Source organism: Papio anubis, unplaced genomic scaffold (genome assembly GCF_008728515.1).
Source record: "Papio anubis isolate 15944 unplaced genomic scaffold, Panubis1.0 scaffold35, whole genome shotgun sequence".
NCBI lineage: Eukaryota > Metazoa > Chordata > Mammalia > Primates > Cercopithecidae > Papio > Papio anubis.
The window spans coordinates 437,900-465,664 of record NW_022163640.1 but is presented as its reverse complement, the minus strand read 5'-3'; positions in this window follow the sequence as shown (position 1 = coordinate 465,664).

Here is a 27,765-nt window from a genome sequence, read left to right as displayed (position 1 = left end):
AGGAGGAAAGATCTAAATAGACACACTAGCATCACAATTAAAAGAACTAGAGAAGCAAGAGCAGACAAATTCAAAAGCTAGCTGAAGACAAGAAATAACTAAGATCAGAGCAGAACTGAAGGAGATAGAGACATGAAAAACCTTTCAAAAAAAAAAAAAAGTGAATCCAGGAGCTTGTTTTTTGAGAAGATTAACAAAATAGATAGACCGCTAGCCATACTAATGAAAAGAAAAGAGAGAAGAATCAAATAGACACAATAAAAAATGATAAAGGGAATATCACCACTGATCCCTCAGAAATACAAACTACCATCAGAGAATATTATAAACCTCTATGCAAATAAACTAGAAAATTTAGAATAAATGGATAAATTCCTGGACACATACACCCTACCAAGACTAAACCAGGAAGAAGTTGAATCCCTGAATAGACCAGTAACAAGTTCTGAAATTGAGGCAGTGATTAATAGCCTACCAACCAAAAAAAGTCCAGGACCAGATGGACTCACAGCCAAATTCTATTGGAGGTACAAAGAGGAGCTGGTACCATTCCTTCTGAAATTATTCCAAACAATAGAAAAAGAGGGACTCCTCCCTAACTCATTTTATGAGGCCAGCATCATCCTGATACCAAAACCTGTCAGAGATTGACGTGATGTTTTAACTTTAAGATGGTGTGAAAGGGAAACCCATTCAATAAAAACCATACTTTGAATACCCATACAACCATTCTGTTTTTCACTTTCAGTACAATGTCCAATAAATTCCATGAGGTATTCAACACTTTATTATAAAACAGGCTTTGTGTTAGATGATTTTGCCCAACTGTAAGCTAATGTAAGTGCTCTAAGCATGTTTACGTTAGGCGAGGCTAAGCTATGCTGTTCCATAGGTTAGATGTATTAAATACATTTTCAGCTTATAATACTTTCAACTTCTGATGGGTTTATTGGGAAGTTACTCATAAGTCAAGGAGCATCTGTATGTCAATATTTTAGTAATAGATAGTCCCCAGTGGTACTTAGCACTGCCCTCTGAATATTTATGCATACTTACCTGACTCAAATTCTTTTCAGTTTTGCTTAGTCTTTTTTCCTCTAAACAGGAATAAAGGCATCAGTTATACCATCTCTTCTCCAACACAGACACAATCTACCCTTTCAGTAATGTACCATTTGTACTATCAACTTTAGAATTGAACAATATCAATATGGGATATCTTTGGACCCTGTATCTGAAACTAGTTTGAGTGAGATTAGCTTAGGTAGCAATGTTCAAATGTATAATTCATTTCTGAATGAATTATACATTTATTACAGAACTAGTAAGAGAAGGGTATGTTTTGAGTGCCAGACAGCATCTCCTTTTGCATTTACAAGTTCCCAGCTACCCAGGCTGCTGCCGTGGAGTTCTCTAAACCTCTTTCTGACTGAGTGATGCTCCATTCATGAATTGTTCTTTGCTCAAATAAATTCTGTTAAGTTTATTTTGTCTAAAGTTTTTCTTTTGACAGGAATAATTGACTTAATTCACCTAGGTATAAGCCAATAAAAGTCTTCCTGTCCCTGCCCAAAAAACCCTCTGAATGAGCTATTGTAACTTGGGTAAGGTAAATCATCTTCTCCTATTAGGCTTTGTAAGTTTCATTAGTGGGCCATGCAAGGTTCTAATCTGGCAATTTTTTTTTAAAGCAACCATAACAACCCAGGGCAGTCCAAGTCACCCATTCAGTTGCTTTCCCTTCAGCTATCAGAAAAGATGCCTTAAGGAGATTCTGTGAGGTCACGTGCCAGAAGAGGATTCTGTGTCGATTCCAAGGATTTCATAGGCAATTCTTCTGGAGAGTATCTCTAACTCAGAAAAGACAACTTTAAGTAAGTCAAGAGACAAATCTCATAGACATGCTATCAAAGAGCCGGTTACCCTTAAAATTTTTTTTTTTTACTGTAATAAACAGCCTAAATGGGATACCTTAAAATTGCCTTCAGAGGGCCGAACTCCAAACAGTGTGATTAAAAGTAGCCTTTTCCTTTTAAAATTGCCTTAAGCTTGAGGCATTTAGTTCAGAACGACTGTTTTTTGTTTCTTTGCTTGTTTGTTTTTCAGTTCTCCATGAATCTATGACAAACAACAGCCAATTGTCAACAGTTGCCAGGTAGAAAAGAATTGAACTAATCTGACATGGCAGCTCTTCTCCCATCCCAAACTTGACATTTTTCATGTTATGCTGGAATTATGTGCCCAGAAGGACTTAAATCCTTTCTTCTGATAACCTTATACCTTACACCAGCTCTAAGTTGTAGAAGAAATAAGGAAAATTTACAGTGCTGAAAATGGCCCCTTTGTGACATAGTACTGCTCAGTTTGGTATCTAGTCAGGCTGAGAGCATTCTCTGAACCTCAGACATCCCAGAACTTCATAACCACTCCTGCTTTGAGGGATGGGAATTACGGCCTACTCTTGGTACTGGAATCCCAGTTACAAGCTGATGGGAAAGATTCACTACAATTACATGGTTCCTGAGCTTCAGTTTAGATTCATGTTCTTGGCTTTGAATGACGAACATCACTCTGGTTTGACATATTCCATTCTGGGGGGTCATTTTCTTTCCTCTTTATTAGAACTCCATGTTTTAAGTGGGGACAACAACAAGTAATACCCAAGGATAAAGGTAGAATTGAGGTGTGAGAAAAACCTAGTCATAACTTCTGAACTTTCCACTATCATTCCAATGCTATTTGAAATAATTTTTATTCTGGGATAAGCGAGGAAACTCTCTGCCATAACCCAGTAAACCTTTAGGGCCTTTCTGTCCCCCCACCCCTACCCACATGCCCCTTAAAATCACCCAGTAGAAACCCTTCTGGTGGGATTTTAAAAATTATTTTTATTTTTTATGGGTAGGTAGTAGGTATATATATATATTTATGGGGTATATAAGATCTTTTGATAAAGGCATACAGTGTATAATAATCACAGTAGGATAAATGGGGTATTCATCACCTCAAGCATTTATCCTTTGTGTTACAAACAACTCAATTATAATCCTTTAGTTATTTTTAAATATACCATTAAATTATTACTAACTATAATCACCCTGTTATGCTATTAAGTACTAGACTTTACTCATAATTTCGAATCATTTTTTGTACCCACTAACCCTCCCCACTTCCCTCCCAACCTCCCACTACCCTTCCCAGCCTCTGGAAACCATCCTTCTACTCTGTATCTCCACAAGTTCAGTTGTTTTAATTTTTAACTCTGGGGTGTATTTTTACTGTAGTATATAAAACTTTGTCAAACCTTTGTCTATTTATTTGTGTTAATCCATGAATCTTTAAGAGATTATTCAGATCAAATGGTTCATTCTACCAATGAAGAAACTGAGGACTCCAAGAGAGGGAATGATTTGCCTAAGATCCCAGTAAGAGAGTGAAGAGCTGGGATTCGACATCAACACTGCCAACACGTGTCTAAGTTCATTACCACTGCACGCTTTGTCATACAACTCACAACTTAATAAAAATCAAGTTATAGCAGCAGCTTACAATATACGGAGTGGGAAAAAGATCTGGTAGATCAATATGTATGCAAGAGAAAGTAGAAGAATCTAGGGAAAATGAGGGTTCAATTTAACTTCGTCCCCAAAGCTCACGTGCATACTTTTTAAAACATAGTTTATTTTTTCATGCCAGGCAGGATTTTACATTCAACATGAGACAGCAGTAGAATGCATTTCCAGTTTAAGGTTAACTCAAAATAGGTCATGGTTAGAATTTGATTGGGGAAGGAATTGAAAACATATGTTTGAAGGTATCCATAAGACACTCATTGCTTAATTCAGATGCCTCGTGTCTCAAGTCTGTTCATAATCCAAGACTCTCTAAACCACGGACAAAGCCATCACATAAAGAACAAGATCTAAAGTCTAATTTATCCTTCTACTGCAGTTCAGCAGATGATTATCCCAAATTTCAACAATAAAAAAGTAAAACATGATTTTATTTATCAGAAATCTGATGTGATGAGAATATTTAATATTTTAACTTTAAATGAAGGTACATCAAGGAAAGTGCATACAAGTGTTTGGCTTGATGAATGATCACAAATTGGATGCATTCATGTAAGCAACCCTACATCAAGAAACCATGCATTATTAGCACCTTTTCTGGCCCCTCAGTCACTGGACTACCCTCTCCAATCCCCAGAGTAATAACTATTTCCTGCCTTCCAACCACGTACACTAGTATCTCCTCTTGCGTACTTCTTATAAATGGAATGATGTAGTATGCCCTTTTTGGGGTCTGACTTCTTTTGCTCATTCTTGTGCTTGTGAGAATCATCCATATTGTTGCATATATTTATAATTGTTCATCCATTGTGCTATTATATTACCATTTAGCCATTTTATTGTTGTTGGGTGATATGGTTAGACATTGCTTCACTCAAATCTCATCTTGAATTATAATCCGAATTGCAACCTCCACATGTCAAAAGAGGGACCTAGTGGGAGGTGATTGGATCATCAGGGCAGTTTCCTCTATGCTGTTCTCCTGATAGTGGGGGAGTTCTCACGAGATCCGATGCTTTGATAAGTGTCTGGCACTTCCCCCTTCTCTTTCTCCCTTCTGCTGCCTTGTGGAGAAGGTACTTGCTTCTCCTTTGCCATCTGCCATGATTGTTAAGTTTCCTGAGGCCTCCCCAGGCATGCAGAACTGTGAGTCAAGTACATTTCTTTCCTTTATAAATTACCCAGTCTCAGGTAGTATCTTTATAGCAGTGTGAAAATGGACTAACACATTGGGTGTTTGAGTAGTTATTCTAAAGATATTTTATAGTGTCAAATTGTTTGCAGAAAACATTAACTCAAAGGAAATAAACTCATATTTTAGAGATCTGGTATAGTCCACTAAGGGAAAATACTAGCTCACATGATGGAATTATTTTCCAAAATTTCCGATCCTGTATGTTTCGGTGTGGGGCTATATCTGTGTGTGTGTGCATGTGTCTAACTCAGTGTCCTCCCAGCCAACAATTTCCATTGAGCCTTTGGTGACTAGAACATGAGGCTGGCAGTGAGGAGAGTTAATGCTGCATGCTGCAGTCAAGATGAACGGCTGAATTATTGTGACATTAGCAAACAAGTAATTCGTTTTCCATGTCATTGTTCCTCATCTCAAGCTGGTTAGCCAAGCCTTTTCAAAATCCCGACTTGTTCAACCTGATACCAGTTACAGTCCATTTCAAGCTCTTCTGTATAAAATGCAATCTTGTCAGAGGGAAGACACCTGCTCCCAGCAGGAGGGTTACTCACCAACTGCCAAAGCCTTTGTTACAGTGTCTAGAAACAAAATGATCTTTCCATCTGGAATGTGTCTGCCACCATAACTGCCTGCCTTGAGTTGACTGCCAACCTGTGGCACCAGAACGAGACAGAGAAACATGGGGAGAGAGTGTTGGGAAATGGATTTCTATGAACTCTTGACATTGTGATTTTAAAGCTACTTTTCTCTGAATAAGAGCGTGGGTGACCTCAGCAAAATACACTTATGTCTAGACCTGATTTCTCCTTTTGTGATCCCAATTCTCTTATTTACTTCCTATCGCCTATTTCGAATTTTTACAAAATCTCATATACTTAGCAGCGGCAGAGATTCGAGTTACCCTGAGTTACCCGCAGCATATCTATATGGGTCCATAACAACTTCAGTCCTTGGTTCCTCAGAAGAAAGAACTTGACTGACGGGCACAAGGCAGAAAAAGAGACTGAGGCAAGTTTCAGGGCAGGAGTGGAAGTTTATTAAAAAGGCTTTAGAACAAGAAAGAAAGGAAAGAACCCTTGGAAGAGAGCCAAGTGGGCACCCGAAGGTCAAAGAGAGAAAAGAAGTGCCTTTAGCCTTGATCCTGGGATTTTATAGGCTCGCTTTTTCCCCATGATTCTCTCCTTAGGGCTCTCCACAAGTGCAGTGCCCTCCTTGCTCTTGGGGACTGAGCACACACAGTGTGTTTAGGGAATTTTACACATGCCCATCTGAGGCTTCCTTCCCTTTTCTGGTGGGGTGTACCTGGAAGATCATACTTCACCATTTTTGTCTCTTAATGTGCATACCCAGGAAGTTGCTTCTCCCTGGGGTCTGCCTTTAATTAACATGTTAACAGGTGCGGGCCTTCAGGAAATGGCCTCTCCCTGGCGTTGGCTTCCAATTTATCATTTTTATAGCGGCAATGCAATAATTGCCGAACCATCACCCGACATATCTGGTGGGTCAGGGGAGAGCCCTCTCCTGCCCCACTCATGGCCAACTACCTATAACAATATTAATTTTCATTTTGCTGCACAGAAAACACACTCCTATTTGGGGTTCCAAAAACCAGCGGACTGCTGCTTTTCTTCACCTCTCCACCCCACTCCCCACCCCGTGCCACTCTGGGCTACCAGGCTCCTCTGACCCCCTCAGTCCTGGAAGGCAACTGCATCACATAGAATTGACACAAAGGGATCCATCCCTTTGCATTGTGGCTCTGTCACAGGAGGCTCCTTTTTCTAGCATCCAATTGCCTAGCATCCCATTAACTATGCAGCTCTGCTAAGAACTTACCATGGGTGTCCCCCTGTGGAATTTGCTGTTACTTAACACTGAGTCAGGTCCATTTCATGGTTAACAGACGCATGTTCCAATACCAATTCCTTTCTTCCAGATTGGAAATTACCAGTGTGCTCATAACTTCCACTACCTGTCCCTCAGAGTTACAAGGAAGCAGAGGGATTCTGAAAAGTTTGGCTTTATTTCTGTCTTCACTGGTTTGGGCCCAAAATGTAGCCAGATATGGTTTTCAAGTGGCAGACTTTTAAAAATTCCACAATGGAAAATGTACACCAATTTAAAGACAGTATTTTAATTAAAATTACCAAATATTTGTAAGGTACTGTTTTCTGTAGAAACTCATTTAAAAGAGCTGTAAGATTTCGTCTAGTGACATCTATCTTATGTAATTGCTGTTAATGGAATAAAGGCCACCCAGTTGGATGCTTGAAGGTAGGATACCGAGAAAGAAAAACTTGAAACTTAACTATCTTAAGACATTATGTAAACTGTAAAGCATAACACAAATGCAAAGGATTGCTATTTTAATTGACCCCAGGAATTAAATTTTTAAAAATTGTCTAAATAGCCTTGGTCTCCAAATTGGGTATAATCCTGACAAACAGTTCTTACCGAACCCGCAATACAAAAACCTCTCCCCCTTATACTAATCTCTTCCTCTAAATTTTTTTCCTTTGCAGGTAAATAACCTCCCATGGGTTCCATCTTTGCATCCTATTTGATTAAAACAACACTAATCACCAACTAATCTAGCTCACTCTTAACAAACTATTGTGTTCTAACAAGTGTGGTTTCGTTTATTTGCTTTTCCTCCTCCAGGGAGAAAAGAAAGGATGAGAAAAGGTAGATACCAGTTTGAGGTCAGCAAGGAGATTTATAACTAAACTACCAGGGGAATCCACACCATTTAGCCATAAAGCATTTTCCCCTGCAAGCTCAGGAAGTATTTCCAATTATTTACAAACAGATAACATTGTGTAGCTCTGTCAGTATTATAGATAAGTCAACCGAAAACAACTAGTTTGACAAAATTGCCCAGCATCCCATTACCTATGCAGCTGTGCTAAATACCCACCATGGGTGTCCCCCTGTGGAATTTGCTAAGAAAGCATAGTGGAATGGGTTGCCTTCTAGAATTCTGGAAGTCATGGGATCAGCAGCAGGAAATGGCTCATATCGTTGATGCACCAACTATATCAATTGAAAGATTAGTTGTTGTGTGTTTGTGTGTGTGTGTGTGTGTGTGTGAGAGAGAGAGAGAGAGAGAAGGGAAGAGAAAAGAGAGAGGGAGAGAGCACAAATAGATGGTAAACATGCAGCAAGTGTAAGCAAATGTTCCGGACCTTCCAACTGAATGAATGTTTTATTACAATCTGTCCAGAGACAGCTCAGCTTAGTGATCGCTAGAGAAAGGCCTTTCTTCTGGCTCAGATTTTCAGAGTGAAAAGTTATTTTCCTCATGTTAATGCAGATAAATTCCTATTGTACTATGGTACAATCGAGAAGCAATTCAGCCATACTAAACCTGAGACTCTGAGACAAAATAAATGACTCTAGTTTAGCGGTGCATATTTAAAATCCTACAAAGCAACAGTTTTGAAAGTTTACCTTTTATTTTCTGCTTTTCTAAAATGCTTCCTCTACAGATGCTGAGAGAGGTCTGGGTCACTTCCGTGTTTGGGGGCTCTTGGTATATTATAAAAATACAATTCACATTGAATGGGAGCCCCTGAGTACAAGAGACTCTACACCTGTCACTCTTCTGATAGGTTTACTTCATTTCTACTGGTTCATGGTGCTGAATAAATCTTAGCAGTGGGAAGTGATTGGAAAAATAGGTGGTTCTCACCAGTGATTCTTCAGAAAGATCTGAAATTCCCATTAGAAATGCAGATTTTAGAGGCTCATGTTAGACCATCTTAGGCAGTCTCTTTGGACTGGGTCTCAGGAGTTTGCATTTATTACAATGCTTAGGTGGGTGTTTTGGGCACGGAAATATTTGAATGTTTGAGAACCATTGAGATAAGGAGTGGGGATTGAGGGCAAGGAGGCTTGATTTCAGATGTGATTAAAGTTGCTGCCCAGAATCACCATTCTGCTTATATTCTGTGTGAAAAGACCACCTTTCAATGTCCATATTTTATTGTTTGTTTTTAGAGACAGGGTTTCACTTCTTCACCCAGGCTGGAGTCCAGCAGCAGGATCATAGTTCACTGCAGCCTTGAACTCCTAGGCTCAATCAATACTCCCCACCTAGCCTCCTCAGTAGCTGAGACTACAGGTGTGCACCACTGTGCACAGCTAATTTTTTATTTTTGTAGGGATAGAGTCTTGCTATGTTGCCCAGGCTCTCAGACTTTTGGCCTCAAGCAATTCTCCTGCCTTGACCTCCTAAACTGCTATGATTATAGTCATGAGCCACTGGTACTGGCCCCGATTTTGGTTTTTTTTTTTTTTAACCAGCCTGTTTCTGCTGTCTCCATTGTCTTGGAGAGCAGTTCAAAGAAGCAGGCACTTTGAACGCAAGGTGCTCCTGCTATTTCCTTCCTCGTAGGTTCATGTAGCCACTAGAATGAAGAAATAAGCATTTTTCCTCCAGAAAAGGCTTCTTGGAATATTCTTCAGAAAACCCTAAGAAGGGCCTGTGCATAGCTATGCCTGTGGGACAGAAGCTACCATAGAGGCGAAGAAGGCAGTATAGCAGGACAAGAACTATGTCATCCTGAGTTGTCCCACTCAACACTGCCCTCTGCATGACTCAGGGAATTCACAGGCTAACATTCCTCACAGGAGTGAGATGGAGGCTCAGAGATTAAGGGCCAATATAAATACATTGTTCCTGTGAACCTGAACTTGGGTGGGCTCCTCCCCTCCCCCACCACACACTATATTTTACTTAAATATGGAAAGACTATCTTCAACGAGTGCAAAAATGCCTGGCCCCTTCCATGGAAAGGATCCAGACAGTGTCCAAAGACAACAGAACTAGACTAGCCCTGGGACTGTTTACAAGGAGTCCCTGCATGGCATAAAAAATGACACCAGATTGCCATCCAGGTTTGGGAGCGTCTTGGCTAAATCACACCCTTGAATGAGATGGGGTAAAAGCTGTAGGTAAACTATAAAGCAATGCATGTGTTGGTTGCTACTCTTACCATTAAGAGCAACAAGCAAATTACCAGATGATATCATTTGCTACGTAATCACCTCTTTAATAGAGTGATTCTATCTGCACTGTTAGCATGTCAAAACAGAACTTTCCGAATCTAGAAAAGTTGTGCCTCGTGCTGGCATTTGTTTTGATTCTGAAGGTTACACTACATACTATAACAGAAGATTTGGCGTACTGCTGAGAAATTATTTATTCCTCTGATTCCCTTCCTCCCCATTGAAATTCTTCAAATCCCACTACAAATGTCACCTTCATAAAGTCTTGTGATGGCCCTCTCTCCTGCCATAATTAACAGCTCCTTCCATTTTAAAGGTTTTACAAGCACTTGCTATCTGCAAATGGCTATACAGGCTGATGGAGAAGTAGAGATGCCTCTCTGCGTGGTAATGACCTCTCGGAGATCTGGGCCATGACATCTCTACTTCTCCATGAGCCTGTATAGCCATTTGCAGATAGCAAGTGCTTATAAAACATCCACTAAATTTAAGCTTGTGGTTCTACAACAGAAGTCACAAACTGACAGGCCATAGGCTAGAAATACCTTTCAAATATTGACATGGTATGATGTCTGTCAGCAGATTTCACATAGAACTCTGGATATCTGGCATCTCCCATGAGGATAATCAGCTCAAACAGAATAGCAGCTGCCCCGACTGGAGGGGCCTCACTACCTCTAATTTCCCACAGTTGCTTGCTTTTTAATCATTTGTTTTACTTGCCAGCCACTGTGGGCACCCTTCTTTCCCTTCTTATATGTTAGCCAGGATGAAATGCCTCCGTGTATGGATGGATGTCTGTGCTTATAAGGGAGGCAATTCAGAGCCAAAACTATACGTTTGTCTGGATCCATTATTTATAGGCCAAGTGCCAAGTAATCAATTAGTTTGCTGTGCTCTATGACTTAATTTCATTTTTAAGGTGACAAAATGTGATCTGATCGTATTTTGGTTAACTGTTTAAGGCAGCAGTCCCCAGCCTTCTGGGGACCAGGGACTGGTTTCGTGGGAGATAATTTTTCTCTGGAAGTGGAGGTGCGGGGTGGTTTCAGATGAAACTGTTCCACCTCAAATCATCAGGCAGTAGGTTCTCATAAGGATTATGCAACTTAAGTCCCTTGCATGTGCAGTTCACAATAGGGTTCATGTTCCTATGAGAATCAAATGCCACCGCTGATCTGATAGGAGGTGGAGCTCAGGCAGTAAGGCTTGCTTGCCTACTGCTCAACTCCCGGTGTGTGGCCTCGTTCGTTAACAGGTCACGGACTACTAATACCAGTCCTTGGCCCAGGGATTAGGGGCCCCTCATTTAAGGCTTATTGGCTTTTGTGGAATACTAATCAAGCTTCAACAAGAAGTCAGTATAGATAAAATTAATATCAACATTCACACCTAGTTCTCACTGGTCTAAGTTTTCACTAGCTTTTGACGCGTTTACAGAGTCTCCTTCCTTAACTATTCCTAGGAATCCCCATAAGGGTTTACAAGTTGACAAGGTTTTCTCTGCCTGAGGTTTCTGTTTCCCTACTTCCTGTCCCTTTCCTCCACCTGTCCCGGGCTGGTTTCTGACCCCATTGTCTTGGAGAGCAGTTCTGACAATGGCCTCCAAGTCGCCAAGTACAATGGATATTTTTTCAATGCCCTCTGTATTTCATCTATTGGCAATCCTTCTGCTGTTGTCCATACTCCTTTTTTCTTGAAGTTCTCTTATTCTTTGGTCCTTGTGATAGCATGCCCTTCTTATATTCCTTCTAGCTATCTGGTTTCTTTGTCTAAAGGCTTTTCTTGAATATTTCACTCCACTGACCATTAATATTTGAGTTCCTCAAGATTGAACCCTAGACCTCTTTTCTTTTTCTTTTCTTTTCTTTTTATTTATTTATTAATTTTTTTTTTTGAGACAGAGTCTCGCTCTGTCACCCAGGCTGGAGTACAGTGACATGATCTCGGCTCACTGCAAGCTCCGCCTCCAGGGTTTACACCATTCTTCCACCTCAGCCTCAGCCTCCGGAGTAGCTGGGACTACAGGTGCCCGCCACTGCGCCCAGCTAATTTTTTGTATTTTTAGTAGAGACAGGGTTTCACCGTGTTAGCCAGGAAGGTCTCGATCTCCTGATCTCGTGATCTGCCTACCTTGGCCTCCTAAAGTGCTGGGATTACAGGCGTGAGCCACCGTGCCCGGCTCTTTTCTTTTAATTCTCTATATTCTTCCTAAGAGGCTTATTCATGTCCTCTACTTTAATTACTAGTCATGTGCCAGTCCTACCAAAATATATATCTATAGTCCTTATCTTGTCTTTGGGTTCTAAACCATTAATTACTAGTCATGTGCCAGTCCTATCAAAATATATATCTATAGTCCGTATCTTGTCTTTGGGTTCTAAACCATTAATTACTAGTCATGTGCCTGTCATATCAAAATACATATCTATAGTCCATATCTTGTCTTTGGGTTCTAAACCACATAGGCCATTACCTATACAGCATCTTCTCTTGGATGCCTCATGAACATCTCAAGTTTAACTTATCCCACAACAAATTCATACTCCCTCCAAAATTAGGCCTTTTTCAGGGTTCCATAGCCCATTAAACATCACAGCCATCCAGTTATGCAAGTGAGAAAGCTGAGAATGATCTGCCTCACCTACCTCCTTACCATATGATATCCCTCACCAAGCCTGTATATTCTGTCTCCAGATATCTTGAGCCTGCCCGTGAGTTCTGTATTTGTCATCCTCTCCTAGTCCTGGAGAGCACAGTAGACTTCTCCACATTTTTAAATGCTATAAACTCCCTTCCTACTACAAAGCCTTTGCTCACATAGTTTCTTTCTTCTGCTCACATACCTCTATCCTCAAACTGTACTTCTTCAACCAATTATTCCTGTATCTTCTTTAGCTGTCAAATTAAACATCATTGATCCAGAAAGTCTTTCTTGACCCTCTGTAGTTCACTTGGTAATGGTGCTAATTATAGTTTTTAATTATAAACTCATTTCTGTGACTCTGATTTTTTTTTTTTTTTTTTTTTTGAGACGGAGTCTCGCTCTGTCGCCCAGGCTGGAGTGCACTGGCCGGATCTCGGCTCACTGCAAGCTCTGCCTCCCGGGTTTACGCCATTCTCTTGCCTCAGCCTCCCGGGTAGCTGGGACTACAGGCGCCCGCCACCTCGCCCGGCTAGTTTTTTGTATTTTTTAGTAGAGACGGGGTTTCACCGTGTTAGCCACGATGGTCTCGATCTCCTGACCTCGTGATCCGCCCGTCTCGGCCTCCCAAAGTGCTGGGATTACAGGCTTGAGCCACCGCGCCCGGCCTCTGTGACTCTGATTAATACCTCTTTCCCACAGTGTGTTTTTGCTCTTAATGCCCCTGGGAGTCTCTTGAGCTCTTATGTAATGCAGGGGATGCATATATATAGGGTAAAAGGTATTCCTTACTAATTCTATTGATCAGAAATACCTGAGTCCTAGGTCTAGCCTAGCCAAACACACTGTGATTCCTCATAGAGCTACTTTCCATTTCAAACTAATATCACATGTAAATCATCTACAAAACAAAGCTAATAGAAATGCCTTATTGAAAAAAAGAATGGATTCCTATATGTGTGACTCCATACACCTCTACCCAAATCCTAAAATTCCTTTGTAGCTTCAAAAGGGAAAGTGTCAGATGGATGGCTAATGGCAGAGTATGTAAAATTGTTTCAGTCAAACCATTAAAGGAAAACTGGGAACAATATTTTGATTGATTTAGCACAACAAACAAATTGCACTGATAGGCTTCTGAATTGCTACTATCATGATCTTTAGCAGTTGTATAGTATAAATCATTAGTCAATCAAGCACTCAATCTATCGTGTGAACACTAACAAAAATAGGCTAGATATGATAATTAGGTGAAAGTCTGATCATTCATGAAAATGAAAACAGGACTTCTCTCAATTGTGTGGTTGTATATGGCCATCTTGGTCCTCATATACTGCACCAGCTGTTATTCCATTACTGTAAGTTTCCCCTACAGCATTGATGCATTCTTCAACTCATGATAAGTTTTGACATCTGAGACATGAAAAGTATTATGACTGGGTTTAGATATTTTCAAAAGAATTCCATAGACTCGTAGAGTTCAATTTCCAATCACTGTTTCCCTAATTGAAAATTTCCCAGTGTGGTTGCTTGGGGAATGGGGAAACTATCTTTACAGGATACTTCTTAGGGCATTGATAGGCAGACTTCAGGAAAAGACATGCGTAACTAAGAAGCAGGAGATCTTAGTGAATATTAAAAGTCAAAGGGTTGTATTCTAGAGTTGTATCCTATAGGTGGTAAAAAATGTTAAGGCAAACAATGAACAATAAAAGACAAGCAGTCTAGTTGCAAGTTTCTCCAGGTTTTTCTGTGCATTTGTGGTCTCTGAAATATTGATTTTCAGTGACACCAATTCATCCCTAGGTAAAGTTTAAAATTGTCGTATGTTTTACACACTTGGCATGCCTCATCTGGATATTTCCCAAATCAGAATAGATCTTCCGTGAGCAAAAAGTAAGAGAGAGTTTTTGAGTCAAGAAGGATGAGCTTTGAGTCACCTTTTCCACAGATATTCTTTTCAGAGTTTGTTTTTGTTTGAAAGCTGATCATTTGCAGATCTGCCATGAGATGTTGAATGGAGTTAGTGCTGTGCTACACTTCTGAGCACTGGGAATCATTTGGAAATCGAATCTTCTAATACAATCAATGACTGCCATTTATCTTCCAAAGGTACATTTGACGAATCAGATTTTCTCATTTTCCTCCATTGTGACTTTCAAGCATGCTTCCTGTTAGAGGAGAAACACAGAACTCTCCTTTCAACTGCTTTCCATACAATTAACATCAAAGAGAAACAAATGACTCTCAGTCACAGATAAAAAATTAGCCAATTACATACTGAAACTGGGACAAACAATAATGTCAATAAAATCGACTGGCACAAGAAGCCAGACCCATGGAACCAGAACGCTTGGCTTCTAGAAACGTAAGACTTTTAGACTCTGCAGAATCTCACTCCCCTTCCAGTCTGTCACCCATTAGCACAACTGGACAAATAGACAATAGATAATGGAGACTGGAATAAAAAGCCATGGTTCTGGCAGAGGTCATTTAGGGCCAATTTATCCAGGACAGCTGTATAAGTCTGTGGAACGGACAAAAGCACTTCCCTCTTCCCCCTACGCAAACCTTCACATAAAGGCGTTAACTTGGTAGCACTTGGGACAGACGAGCATTATTTCTCAGACATAATTCTTTTTTCTCTGGCATATAATTTGGAGGAGGAGAGAGCGATCGGTTAAAAATTCAAATACTTAAATCTTTGAACACTGTTTGTCAGACATTAAGAATAAATGGCTTGATTCAAGGTCAGGCATCTTTGCAATGAAACGACCAGCCTGAGACATCACTGAGCTAGCCACCGCACCATCTTCATAGCGCATCACTCTCTGAGCGGTCAGGGACTTGAGGCACATCCATCTGGACTGAGTAGACAGGCCATGGTGATCCAAAGTGACAGATTCTGTTGCTCAATGGTCTTCTTGTTCCAGTTGATTAGACACAGCTTCAATTTTGACTGGGAGTTTAGAGATGGAGATGCTCAATGCATTCCAATTTGCAGTGATACTATTAAGGGGCTAGATATTGAGCTCCCATTGGTTATATGGAGTCTGTGTGGTACAGATAATAAGCTATAGGTCCCATTATCCCCTGTGTCTGAATCCCTCCCCTGAAGAAAGTTAGGTGCTTAGAGAGGTTTATTAACTATTTAACGCCACTTAGAATACCATTTCATGCATTATTGCTACAGTAATGCACTCTTACACTTGCAAGGGAGCAGAATAACCATTTCCATGAGAGGTGGAGAAATGCCACTTTGCCTTGGCCTCTGACATCCTCCTAATCATCTTCAATCATGCCATTTTCAGCGGGGAGTGGCCTTCATATATTATGGTCCATTGTGGGACAGGGAAAGGGGTGTGGCCTTACTTAAAGTATAAGTTTGGACTCTTATGATTACAGTATTTTTTAAAGGCCAAAATACCTAGAGTAACTTTATAATAACCAAAAACCAGTTTGGACATAGTGTCTTTTTGCTTGTGAGTGGGTTTATTTCTCTCCCCTTAAGGCTAGAGTGGCGTTGGTTACGGAATGCTTCTTTTCTGTCTAAGAGAGAGAGAAGTGGAAGAGGGACAGTGCTCCTTGTCCTGTGTCCTTTCAGACTGCACTAAATGTTTCCTCACGCAGTATCCCGAGGGCTGGCTGCGGGGCCTGGGGAATGGGGTGACGAGCCGGGGTCAGCCCAGCACCCACAGCTGCCATCCGGACGTGGAGAAATGAGCCGTGCCTTGTGATACCCACGTGAAGGTCTGATGACCACGCGGAGTGGCAGGCATTGGAATCTAATAGAAAAGTCTCTGCAAATTTAATTGTCATATTATGTAACAGATTCCTGGTCCCATTCATAAAGCATCAAAGTTGAGACTCAGATTTTTCTATTCTAAAAGACAATGGACCTCTATTACACCACTTAAAGAAGAAAATCCCCAAATTGGCTAACTTGAAACCCTCAGCAATTTTCTCCTCAGTTTCCTTTATTCCCTGCTACCTTTGACCTGCAAGCAAAACTCCACTGTGACTTGAGGTAACTCTCCTGTCTCTAAGTGATGTAGAGAACAAAGGCAGCTTTAAGGAGGTGGGGGTCATCTTTTTCACAAGGTGTTTTCTGGGCTGACTTACCACACCAGGGACTGTCCCAGAGTCATTTTATCAGTCCAGTTCTGAACTGTGAGAGCAATAAATGTTGCTAAGGGGCTGCGTTTCTCTTCAGAATAATGTCTGAGAAGTGTTACCACAGCAAGCATGCCAAGTCGAAGTCCAGCCAGGGTGAATGGGAAAGGCGTATTCCCAAGGAGCGGCCGGAGACAGGGTTCCAGATATTGAAATATTCAGATCTGAAGCTTCTGGAAGCCCTTTCAGTGACTGCAGATGAGTGTGTATGTGTAGATGGAGGAGAGGAAGGGCAGAGAGAACAATGTTTTCTACCCTTCAATTTTTTTGCCTTAAAAAAATAAATTAATAGACTTTATCTTTTAGAGCAGTTTTAAAGTTTACAGAAAAATGAGCAGAAACTAGAGAGTTCCCTTGCACCCACTCACCACCTCCTCCCATTTTCCCTATGATTAACATTTTGCATCAGTGTGGACTATTTGTTGTAATCAATAAACTGATAATGATATGTTCTGATGAATTAAAGTCTATGGTTTACATTAGGGCTCACTCTTTGTTTTGTACCTTCTATTGGTTTTGACAAATGTATACTAAGCATCCACCACTATGGTTCACACAGAATAGTGTCACTGCCCTAAAAGTTGCCTATGCCCCACCTATTTCTCTCTCTCTCTGCTAACCCCTGGAAACCCCTGATCTTTTTACTATGTCCGTAGTTTTGCCTTTTCCAGAAAATCATGTAGTAGGAATCGTATATACTGTATGATTCCAACTTTCAGATTTTTTTTTCATTTAGGAATGTGCATTTATGTTTACTTCAGGTCTTTTTGTGGTTTGATAGCTCATTCCTTTTCATCACTGAATAATATTCCATTGTGTAGAAGTAAGAGTTTGTCTATCCACTCACCTGCTGAAGGACATCATGGCCGCTTGCAAGTTTTGGCAGTTATGAAAAAATGTGATGGAAACATTCATGTGCAGGTTTTAGTGTAAAAATAAGTTTTCTGCCTTTCAGTTTTTTAGTATACAACTTTGAGAATTTATATTAGAAATCTCAGCCCAGATTCATATAACCCATGGTCAGGGAAGAATGGCAAGTATAACAAATACACATCCCAGACGTAGCACATGGCCTTGCAATTATAGTTGCTTAATAAATGCTAAATGAACAATTGAATGAGCAAATAAATAGACTCACTTGGAGTGTTATGAACTGAATACTGCCCTCCCCTCTGCCAATTCGTATGTTGAAGTCCTAACTCCCACAGTGACTTGGAGATAGGACCTTTAAGGATGTAATTAAGAATAAATAAAGTTATAAGGGTGGGGTCCTCATCCGATAGAACTGATGTCCTTATAACAAGAGGAAGAGACATAAGAGGGGTGTGTGTGTGTGTGTGTGTGTGTGTGTGTGTAAATAGTAGGAAGGCAACTGTCTACAATTTAGGAAAAGAGGCCTCACCAGAAACCAGAAATCTTGGACTTTGACCCTCCACAACTGTGGGAAAATTTATTTCTTTTGTTTAAACCACCCAGTCTGTGGTATTTTGTTATGGCAGACTGAATAAACTAATATGCAGGGGCGCTCATGGTGTTATTGGTAAGCTTCGGGTAAAGAGTAGAGACATAGCCTTGTCTATTCTGGGCAGCCCTGTGGATTTGCATAGACAAGAGCCCATTCACCCTAGGCTCAGGGGGAACTTCACTCTACAGAAGCTGCGGGAAGGGGATCTAATAAGGCATCCCTGACTATTTTCTTGGATTGTTTCCCATATCTGGAATTCCTAGAGGTGGGATTTCTAGGTTAGAGGGTATTATCAGTTTTAAAGAGCATTATATGTGTTGCCATGTTACCAACAATACCCATTTACACTTTTACCAGGAGATTTTTACCACATTTACCAAAGTGAGCTGTTATCACTATAAAGAATGAAAGTAATATAAACTTGTCAACTTCATAAGCGAAACATAACTGACAGTTTTTTTAAGTTGGTATTTATTTGTATTTATTGAGGTGGAGTATTTTTATTTCTTCTGTGACTTGCCAATTTATATCTTTTGTTCTTTTTACTATGTGTTCTTATTTTTCATATTAAGTTGCAAGAAAACTTTATATATTAAGAAGACTAACTCTCTCTGTTCCATGAGTTGCACATTTTTTTCATGACTTTCTTTTGACGTATAATTTTGTGTAGGTATTTCGAGTGTACAATTCTTCTTAATTTTTATGTGACTGTAATATATTGGTGTATTCATTTTTTCTACCTTAGGCATCATATTCTCACCCATAACAAGGTTTTATATACGTGTGGTATGTGTGTCTGTGTGTGTGTGTGTGTGTATTTGCATCTAGTACTAAGTTGTTTTGATTTTTGCAATTACATCTCTAATCATCCTGGAAATTCTTTGTGTATAAAGTCCACAATTGGAATCTTCTTCTGACTCTTTTCAAAGAAGTATGAATTAGCTTCCTTCTCTTTCTAATCCTTTTCTCTATTTCTCACTGCCTTGAAAGAAAAAATTGGAACTAAGTTTGAAGATCTTCCATCAATAGTCTAAAAGAAGGGCGAAGAAAAGAGAGCTAGGAAAAGAGGATAGAAAGAAAAAGATCAGGAGAAAGTTTTTGGTTTAAAAAGCCAAGTAGAAAAGTCACTTTAGTTTTTCCATCTTCAAAATAAGCAGGTTGGACAGGATAATCTGTGGAGCTCTATTCCAGCTCAACTTCATAGGATTTGAGGATTCTGAAGTCAAACCACATCTCTTATCCCCTGTCTTTCTAAAATGAGACTAGTGTACCCTAAACAGCTATAAGCCAAAATGACTTCTAAACTCAGGAAATACTGGAACCAGAAAGGATCTTAGAGGACTTTTAACCTCAATCAAATCATTTTGCTGATAAAGACACTGAGTCCCAGAGAGGTTAATGGACCTACCCAAGGTCCCAGAACTGGTCAGCTGCAAAGTTCCAAAGTTGGCCTAGAGCTCAGGCCCCCAGACCTACATGCAACTACCCTTCCTCCCAGATCTTCAGCCACTCTTTTTTTATGCTTGCCTTCCTTTTCTTGCACTTCGTTTTGTTCAAAATTCATTTCACTCCAGTTATGACTTTACCCGTCCACCAGATGTGACAGTGTTTGACAGTGAAAGCTGAGAAAGAAGGTGGCTGGCAACAGGAAATATGTAATGGATAGCTTCTTTCTCTTAGGAGATTTGCTGTGTGAGGCCACTGTGTGCTTTAGCCACCTCAGGCACTTTAAAATATTTTCCCCTGGGAGCCCAGAGATCTTTTCACTTCTTCTGAGCATCTGATTGCAGCCGACACAACAAATCTTCCATTTTTGCCTAAAAGCAATGAAATGATTACCTATATCCTTAATTTAAATTCCCACTGACAGCTCAGACACTGTTGCAGCTGGAGGGGGCGAGCTGACCTTCACATCTATTGTCAGTGCAGAGACAGAGGGGAATTTTATTGACCAGAGAAGATAATGTGCATTAGGGAAGCCAAGCAAGGATGCTGTGACCTATCGGAATATAGCACAGGGTCAAAGGGCAGAGGATTAGAGCTCCATTGCATCGTTAGTGTAAATGCCAATTGCGTCCCTTTGTGTGCTTTGCTAGGACTCTCAGCTGACCACTGATACCTCAGGGACTGGCAAGAGAGCCTCTTTCAGCTGCTCTTTGCTTATCTATGGTATTGAGAAAAGCTTGCTGCCAGTCCCCTTGGGGCTACCGCTTGACAAAATAGAAAACAACCCATTGCAAGATTACGAATCCCAGAAATTCCATCTGCATATTTCCAGAGCCTCTGGTACACTGGGTCACTCTTTAGTGGCGCGGTTTACTGTATTTGCCTTTAGAAATGAACCCTCAGAAATTACTCCGGGGAATGCCCAGTGAACAACTCTGCTTTTCCCCACTCCCTCTTCTGCTAAGTGTCTCTGAAAAGTGCCTCTCTAGAGACACTTGTTCCTGGTAATATCCAGCCCCAGTAATGCATGAGTCCTGGATATTTTTGTTGTTTACTTCATTTCTCATATTCAATATACAGTAGAAACAGAGCAGGCTTTGGGGCGTAGTGTGAGTTCATCAGATGTCCTGGGAACTGACTCTCTTAGGGGCTGTCTTTTTCTACTGCAGGGACCCAGTACTGTTCTTTCTACATGGCAAGCACTCTCCTACATGCTTTATATACATTTTCTCATTAGGTATGTATTACTAGTATCCCCCCTTGACAAATAAAGAAACGGTGGTGGAAAAACTAAGTAACTTCCCCAGGATGATACAGGGAGCAAGTGAAGGAAATGTGATGTGAACCCAAAGCTTTTGAGCTTTTGACTCTAAAACTCAGGTCCTTAGTCCTGAATTTTTCACCAGGACTTTCTCTTTCCCTATAGTAGACACTCTTGGCACTCCACCAGATCCACGTGAGCCAGCAGTGCATCACTCCCTCAGTACTGTCAGTGCTGACCCTTGACAGCTCATGGCCTCCCCTCCTACTTTGGAAGTTATTTCTCACCCCACTGCCCCATTGCCACTTTATTTCTGGAGTAGCTCACAGTCACTAATTGATCAGCTTGAGGTTCAAAAGGCTGGTTCCCTTACCACAAGCATGACCAACTCTAAAGAGCAATGCTTGCTCCAGAGTTCTCTGTGAGATCAGGAGAAAGCTGGACCCTAGTGGAGACCACATCCTTACTTAGCTTAATTTCTTGTCCTAGCCTACTTTCCCCACCTGCCCCCACAATGCACACTCACACTTTTTTTTTTTTTTTGAGACTAATTTCTTAATAAATAGCTTGAATAAGAATCCCCATCTCAGGCTCTTCTTCTATGGAAGCAAAACTCAAATACTTCCCATCACTCTTCCCACCCGTCTGCATTGGCTTCATCCGCAGACCAATTCTTCCCATATGGCATCAATATGGCACCAGTAGTTCCAGACCTACGTGGTGTCCTTGCACACACAGCTCCTTTCTCACCTAACATTTTGGCAATCCTTTAAGATAAGGTCTCATTGGTCAGTCTGGGCCCCATGCCAGTGTGCTGGGGTGAAATAGACCCATGTGATTGACAGATGCACACGGAGAGAGACAATGTCAACAGAGATGAAGAGTGCTGAGATGCCAGCAGGAAGTAGTTCATGGGGCCAAGAAGACTGACAGAATGGTCTGAGGTTTCTTTTAAGCTTTGCTGGCATGTCATAGTCATCACAGGATAGAGAAAACTTGCATTTACATGTCCTATCAGACTGGAACTAGGAAAACTGTCACCATGGTTAGATGGTGTGGCTCTTGGTAAACATGGGGCCAGGGTTCTCTGGGTGAGAGGCAGAGGGAAATAACAAGGAAAGGAGTGGAGATCCAGGAGATCAGACACCCATCCAGGTCTGGGTCTGTATGGGCAAATGGGCAACTGGATGGGAGATAATAAAACCTGTTTTGCATAATTCTCTGGATTTCATGTATGTTTGTAATTGGCTGTTGAAAATAAGCTTTTCTTCTGATAATCAACAGTAGCTGTAACTTTCCAGATATCGTAGAGATTAACAGCACATTGAGTCTCCCGACAACTCTGTAAGGTAGATAGTATTAGCCCCAGTACAGACAAGACAAGAGTGGCTTCTCAAAATTACACAGCAAATCTGAACCCAAGCCAAGACGCCAGCTTCGTGTCTTTGGTACTTCATGAGCTAGCAGATGGTGGCTTTGTATTTGCTAGGCAGAGGCTGGGGAGCTTTATAAGCTAGAGGAGAGTCTGAGTCATAAACAAAGGAATGAAGGTCAAAGTTTTCCCTTCCCCCTTTCTGATGAGCCAGTCCGGGATACATCTACAACTACTGGCCACTAATGACTACTGAAGTAAAACATAGGTTATGGGCACTATAGTTACAATTTTATCTATTAGGGGCTCAGCATGGAGCCAGAACCAGGGCTTGGCTGGTTTCAGACAGGACAGATTGTGAGGCCAAGACCCTGAGCATACACCCACTGGGGAGACTCAGACAACTTGGGCAGATTTTCAGGGTAGTATGGAGGAAGGTCTAGACTGACAGGTTGTGCCCAGCAGGAGGAGGGTACAGTCACACAGGTGTTATGTGGTATGTGACGAGATAGGTGGTGATTGTTATCACAGAGGTCCAACAAGGATCTTCAGTGATGATAGGAGTGTTAGGGCAAACCATGAACAGGTAGCAATCAGAGCAAATGAGGGTCTCTGCCAGAATTTTAATTTACTAAAGGCCTAAAGAAGGGGAAGCAGAACTTTACTTGACAGAATTGAAGCTCCAGTTCTCAAGTTTATTGCAGCTGGCCATGGGCCACAGTGAATGCCCAGGGAACGAGATTGGTCATCAACAGAGGTTTGAAAGGAAGCCAGCAAAAAGGTCCTGGGATTCCCTTGGAGACCCCAAGATTTTGCATGGATTGGATGGTGTCTTCGTTTATTCAGGTTGTTATAACAAAATAATACCAACAAGAAGACTTATAAACAATAGACAGGGTAACTTATAAACAACAGAAATTTTTTGTTCACAGTCCTGGAGCCTGGGAAGTTTAAGACCAAGGTGCCAACAGATTCAGTTTCTAGTGAGGACTTGCTCTCTGCTTTGCAGATGGCACTATGACACTGCAATCCTCATATGGTGAAAGGAGCAAACAAGCTCCTTGGGGCCTCTTATATAAGGGCACTAATCCTATTTATGAGGGCTCTGCTCTCATCACCTAATCACCTCCCAAAAGTCCCACCTCTTAATACTATTGGGGACGAATTTTTGGAGGAGACAAACATGTAGACTGTAGCAGAAGGCCTGTGTGAATAAGTGGGTGTAAAAGCATGACATTTAGTGTATTAAAGTTATTAAGACTTCATTTTAATCCATAGCTGAAGAGGTCTAGGGACACAACAGTTACTATGACTGAGTAACACATCATCCTAAGACTTAGTAGCAGAAAACAAACACTTTATTTTACTTACACTTCCCATGGGTCAAGAATTCAAAGAGGATACAGAAAAGGCAGCTTTCTTCTGCACTATGATGTCTGGGGCCTCAGCCAGCAAGACTCAAAGGCTAATGGCGACCTGGTGGCTGGGACTGAAATCACCTGGAGGTGTCTTCACTCACATGTTTGGTTGTCCATGTTGGCTGTCATAAAGGACAAGAAAGACTCAGGAAAATCTGCCATCTGCAGAACACATAGAGGGTTGCAGAGTGTGCCAACATGGAGCTACAGTCCTCACTTGTAGAGGGCACGAAGTTGGGGGTAGATTAGTGTTATGCATAATCAAAGTTTTCAGACTCAAAATCACCTTTGAGTCTGCTGCAGCCACATGCCAAAACGTGTCGGATAAACTTATTTATCATCTTTCTGGGGCTCCCACCTTTTCTCCAGTCCACTTAGTGGCAGCCTCCAATTCAAGCAGGACATGATCTGAATAGTTTGGGAAATAGTTATGAAAATGGGTGTGAAAATTATAATGACTAGGTCAAAGAATGTTATTGCTGGAAGGGATTTTGGCAGCTATCTAATTCAGTAATGTTTAACAATTAATAAATGATCTTAACCTCTTTTATTCAAACAAAACATAAGGTCAATGACAGATATTTAGACAAAGAAACACACAGCTGATCTGATGAGAGCAGAGATGGAGGTCCACAGCATTCACCTACTCAGCTGCTCCTTGGAACCCTAATGGCTCTATGCCATGATGAGGATATTGAATCCCAGAGAGACAAAATGAATCACCCAAGGTCACCCAGCCGATTTTTGATGAAGATAAGACATCCCATGCTCATGGATAGGAAGAATCAATATCATGAAAGTGGCCATACTTCCCAAAGTAATGTATAGATTCAATGCTATCCCCATCAAGCTACTACTGACTTTCTTCAAAGAATTAGAAAAAAACACTTTAAATTTCATACGGAACCAAAAAAGAGCCCATATAGCCAAGAAAATTCTAAGCAAAAAGAACAAAGCTGGAGGCATCACGCTACCTGACTTCAGACTATACTAAACGCTACAGTAACCAAAACAGCATGGTACTCGTACCAAAACAGATACATAGGCCAATGGAACAGAACAGAGGCCTCAGAAATAATGCCACACATCTACAACCATCTGATCTTTGACAAACCTGACAAAAACAAGCAATGGGGAAAGGATTCCCTGTTTAATAAATGGTGTTTGAAAACTGGCTAACCATATGTAGAAAACTGAAACTGGTCCCCTTCCTTATACATTATACAAAAGTTAACTCAAGATGGATTAAAGACTTAAACGTAAGACCTAAAACCATAAAAACCCTAGAAGAAAACCTAGGAAATATCATTCAGGTCATAGACATGGGCAAAGACTTCATGACTAAAACACCAAAAGCAATGGCAACAAAAGGCAAAATTGACAAATGAGATCTAAGTAAACTAAAGAGCTTTTGCACAATAAAAGAAACTATCATCAGAGTGAACAGGGAACCTAAAGAATGGGAGAAAATTTTTGCAATCTATCCATCTGACAAAGGGCTAATATTCAGAATCTACAAATAACTTAAACATATTTACAAGGAAAAACCAATTACCCCATCAAAAATGGGGAAAATGATATGAACAAACACTTCTCAAAAGAAGACATTTATGCCACCAACAAACATGAAAAAAAGCTCATCATCACTGGTCATTAGAGAAATGCAAATCAAAACCACAATGAGATATCATCTCACACCAGTTAGAATGGTGATCATTAAAAAGTCAGGAAACAACAGATGCTGGAGAAGATGTGGAGAAATAGGAACACTTTTACACTGTTGGTGAGCGTGTAAATTAGTTCAACCATTGTGGAAGACAGTGTGGCAATTCCTCAAGGTTCTAGCACCAGAAATACCATTTGACCCAGCAATCCCATTATAGGTATATACTTAAAGGATTATAAATCAATTTACTATAAAGACACATGCACATGTATGTTTACTGCAGGACTGTTCACAATAGCAAAGACTTGGAACCAACCCAAATGCCCATCAATGATAGACTGGATAAAGAAAATGTGGCACATATATACCGTGGACTACTATGTGGTCATAAAAAAGGATGAGTTCATGTCTTTTGCAGGGACATGGATGAAGCTGGAAGCCATCATTCTCAGAAAACTAACACAAGAACAGAAAACCAAACACTGCATGTTCTCACCCATAAGTGGGAGTTGAACAATGAGAACACATGGACACAGGGAGGGGAACATCACACACTAGGACGTGTTGGGGGGTGGAGGGTTAGGGGAAGGATAACATTAGGAGAAAAACGTAATGTAGATGATGATTGATGGGTGCAGCAAACCACCATAGCACATGTATACCTATGATACAAACCTGCATATTCTGCACATGTATCCCAGAACTTAAAGTATTTAAAAAAAAGAAAGTTTAGGGTGAGAAGAGCCTACTATAGAAGAGTCAGGTATTAGATAAGAAATTATATGTATCTTAGGCTTTATATTATTTCCCTAACATTAATGATATGCTATTAATTATTAAGAGATACAAGTTAAACAAAAAGAATGAAACTCAGGATTCTAACTCTCAGACTAGGGCTATTTCTATTTTTTAAATGAATACTTTTAATATATATTACATAAGTAGCATTTTTATTTTAGAAGATTTTAAAGATACAGATATGTACAAGAAAATAAAAATCATTCTTAATCCCATCATGAAGGAATAGCTATTTTTAACATTTTAGCGTTTGCCTTTCCAGCCTTTTAATCTTTGTATATACACATAGGAACCAAACACAAACATTGATTTACAACCTGATTTTTTTCTCTTCATAATTTCATATGAGTATTTCCCATGTCATTAATTTTTTATAACATCATTTTAATGGTTTCATAACAGTCAATCCTAAGGCAGTACCATGATTTATTTATCAGTTCTCCTGTTATAAGATATTCTATCTATTTCTTCTATTTCTTCCTTTTTGCAACCATAAAGTAAATTGTGACCAACACCTTTGCAGATACATCATGCACATCTGGGTTAATTTGATTATGACACATTCCTGGGAGTGGATTTCTGGGTGAAAATGTACAAACATTTTTTAAAGTTTTTTGAAACCTTCTGAAAAATTGGCTGGGCTTCCTTCTCTATAGCACCAGGGTGCTTCTTCCTAAAAGGCCACTCTACATTGCATGGTACAGATGTTCACCCTTGGGAAGAACGATATTCATTGTTTTTAGTTCTCTTTACCAGGTAGAACCATAGCAACATAGAATTGGAAGGAACTTCAGAAGCTAGAAGCTAGATGAACTGTCTCTCTCTCTCTATTCTAACTAGTAGAATTTAACCTGAGAGTGGGGAAAGTGGGGAGAAAATTAGCAACAGGAAATTTTTAAGATACCATTCCAGGGTCATTTACAAAGGTAACATGATTTACTATTGCTCTAGTTTGAATATTTGACCCTCCAAACCTCACATTGAAATTTGATCTTCAATACTGGAGGTGGTGCCTAATGGTAAGGGTTTAGGTCATGAAGGAGAATCCCTCATTAATGGCTTGATTCTGTCCTCACAGTAATAAGTGAGTTCTCACTCTATTAGTGCCTATGAGAGTTCCCTTGAGAACTGGTTGTTAAAAAGAACCTGGCACCCTTCCCCTCGCTCTTGCTTCCTGTCTTGCCACGTAATTTGCACACACTGGCTCCCCCTTGCCTTCTGCTATGAGTGGAAGTTTCCCGAGGCCCTCTCCAAAAGCAGAAGCTGGTGCCATGCCTCTTGTACAGCCTGCAGAATTGTGAACCAAATCAACTTCTTTTCCTTATAAATTATACAGCCTCAGGCATTTCCTTATAGCAACACAAATGGACTAACACATTTATAATGAGATAAGAATTAGGATTTATTGCTTTAGCCTTAGTTGGTATTTAGGTGTATCTAGCCGTTTTCAAAGTACTGGTGGGGTGTGCCTGGCAGGAGTGTCTTCAACAGAGCATCTTAAGGAAACCTAGTTGATTAAGGGAACTTGGAAGGAATGGAGGATTCTGAACACAAGGATTATCTCCAGGCCTGTATGAGTTTCTTATTCTAATCATCACAAATATTTTATTTGTTATTTTAGGGGCTTAAAATAACAGAAATGTATTCTTACACTTCTGGAGGCCACAGGTCCAAAGTGAGTTTTATGGAGGTAAAATCAAGATGTAGACAGGGTTTGTTCATTGTGGAAGCTTCAGGGGATAATCTAT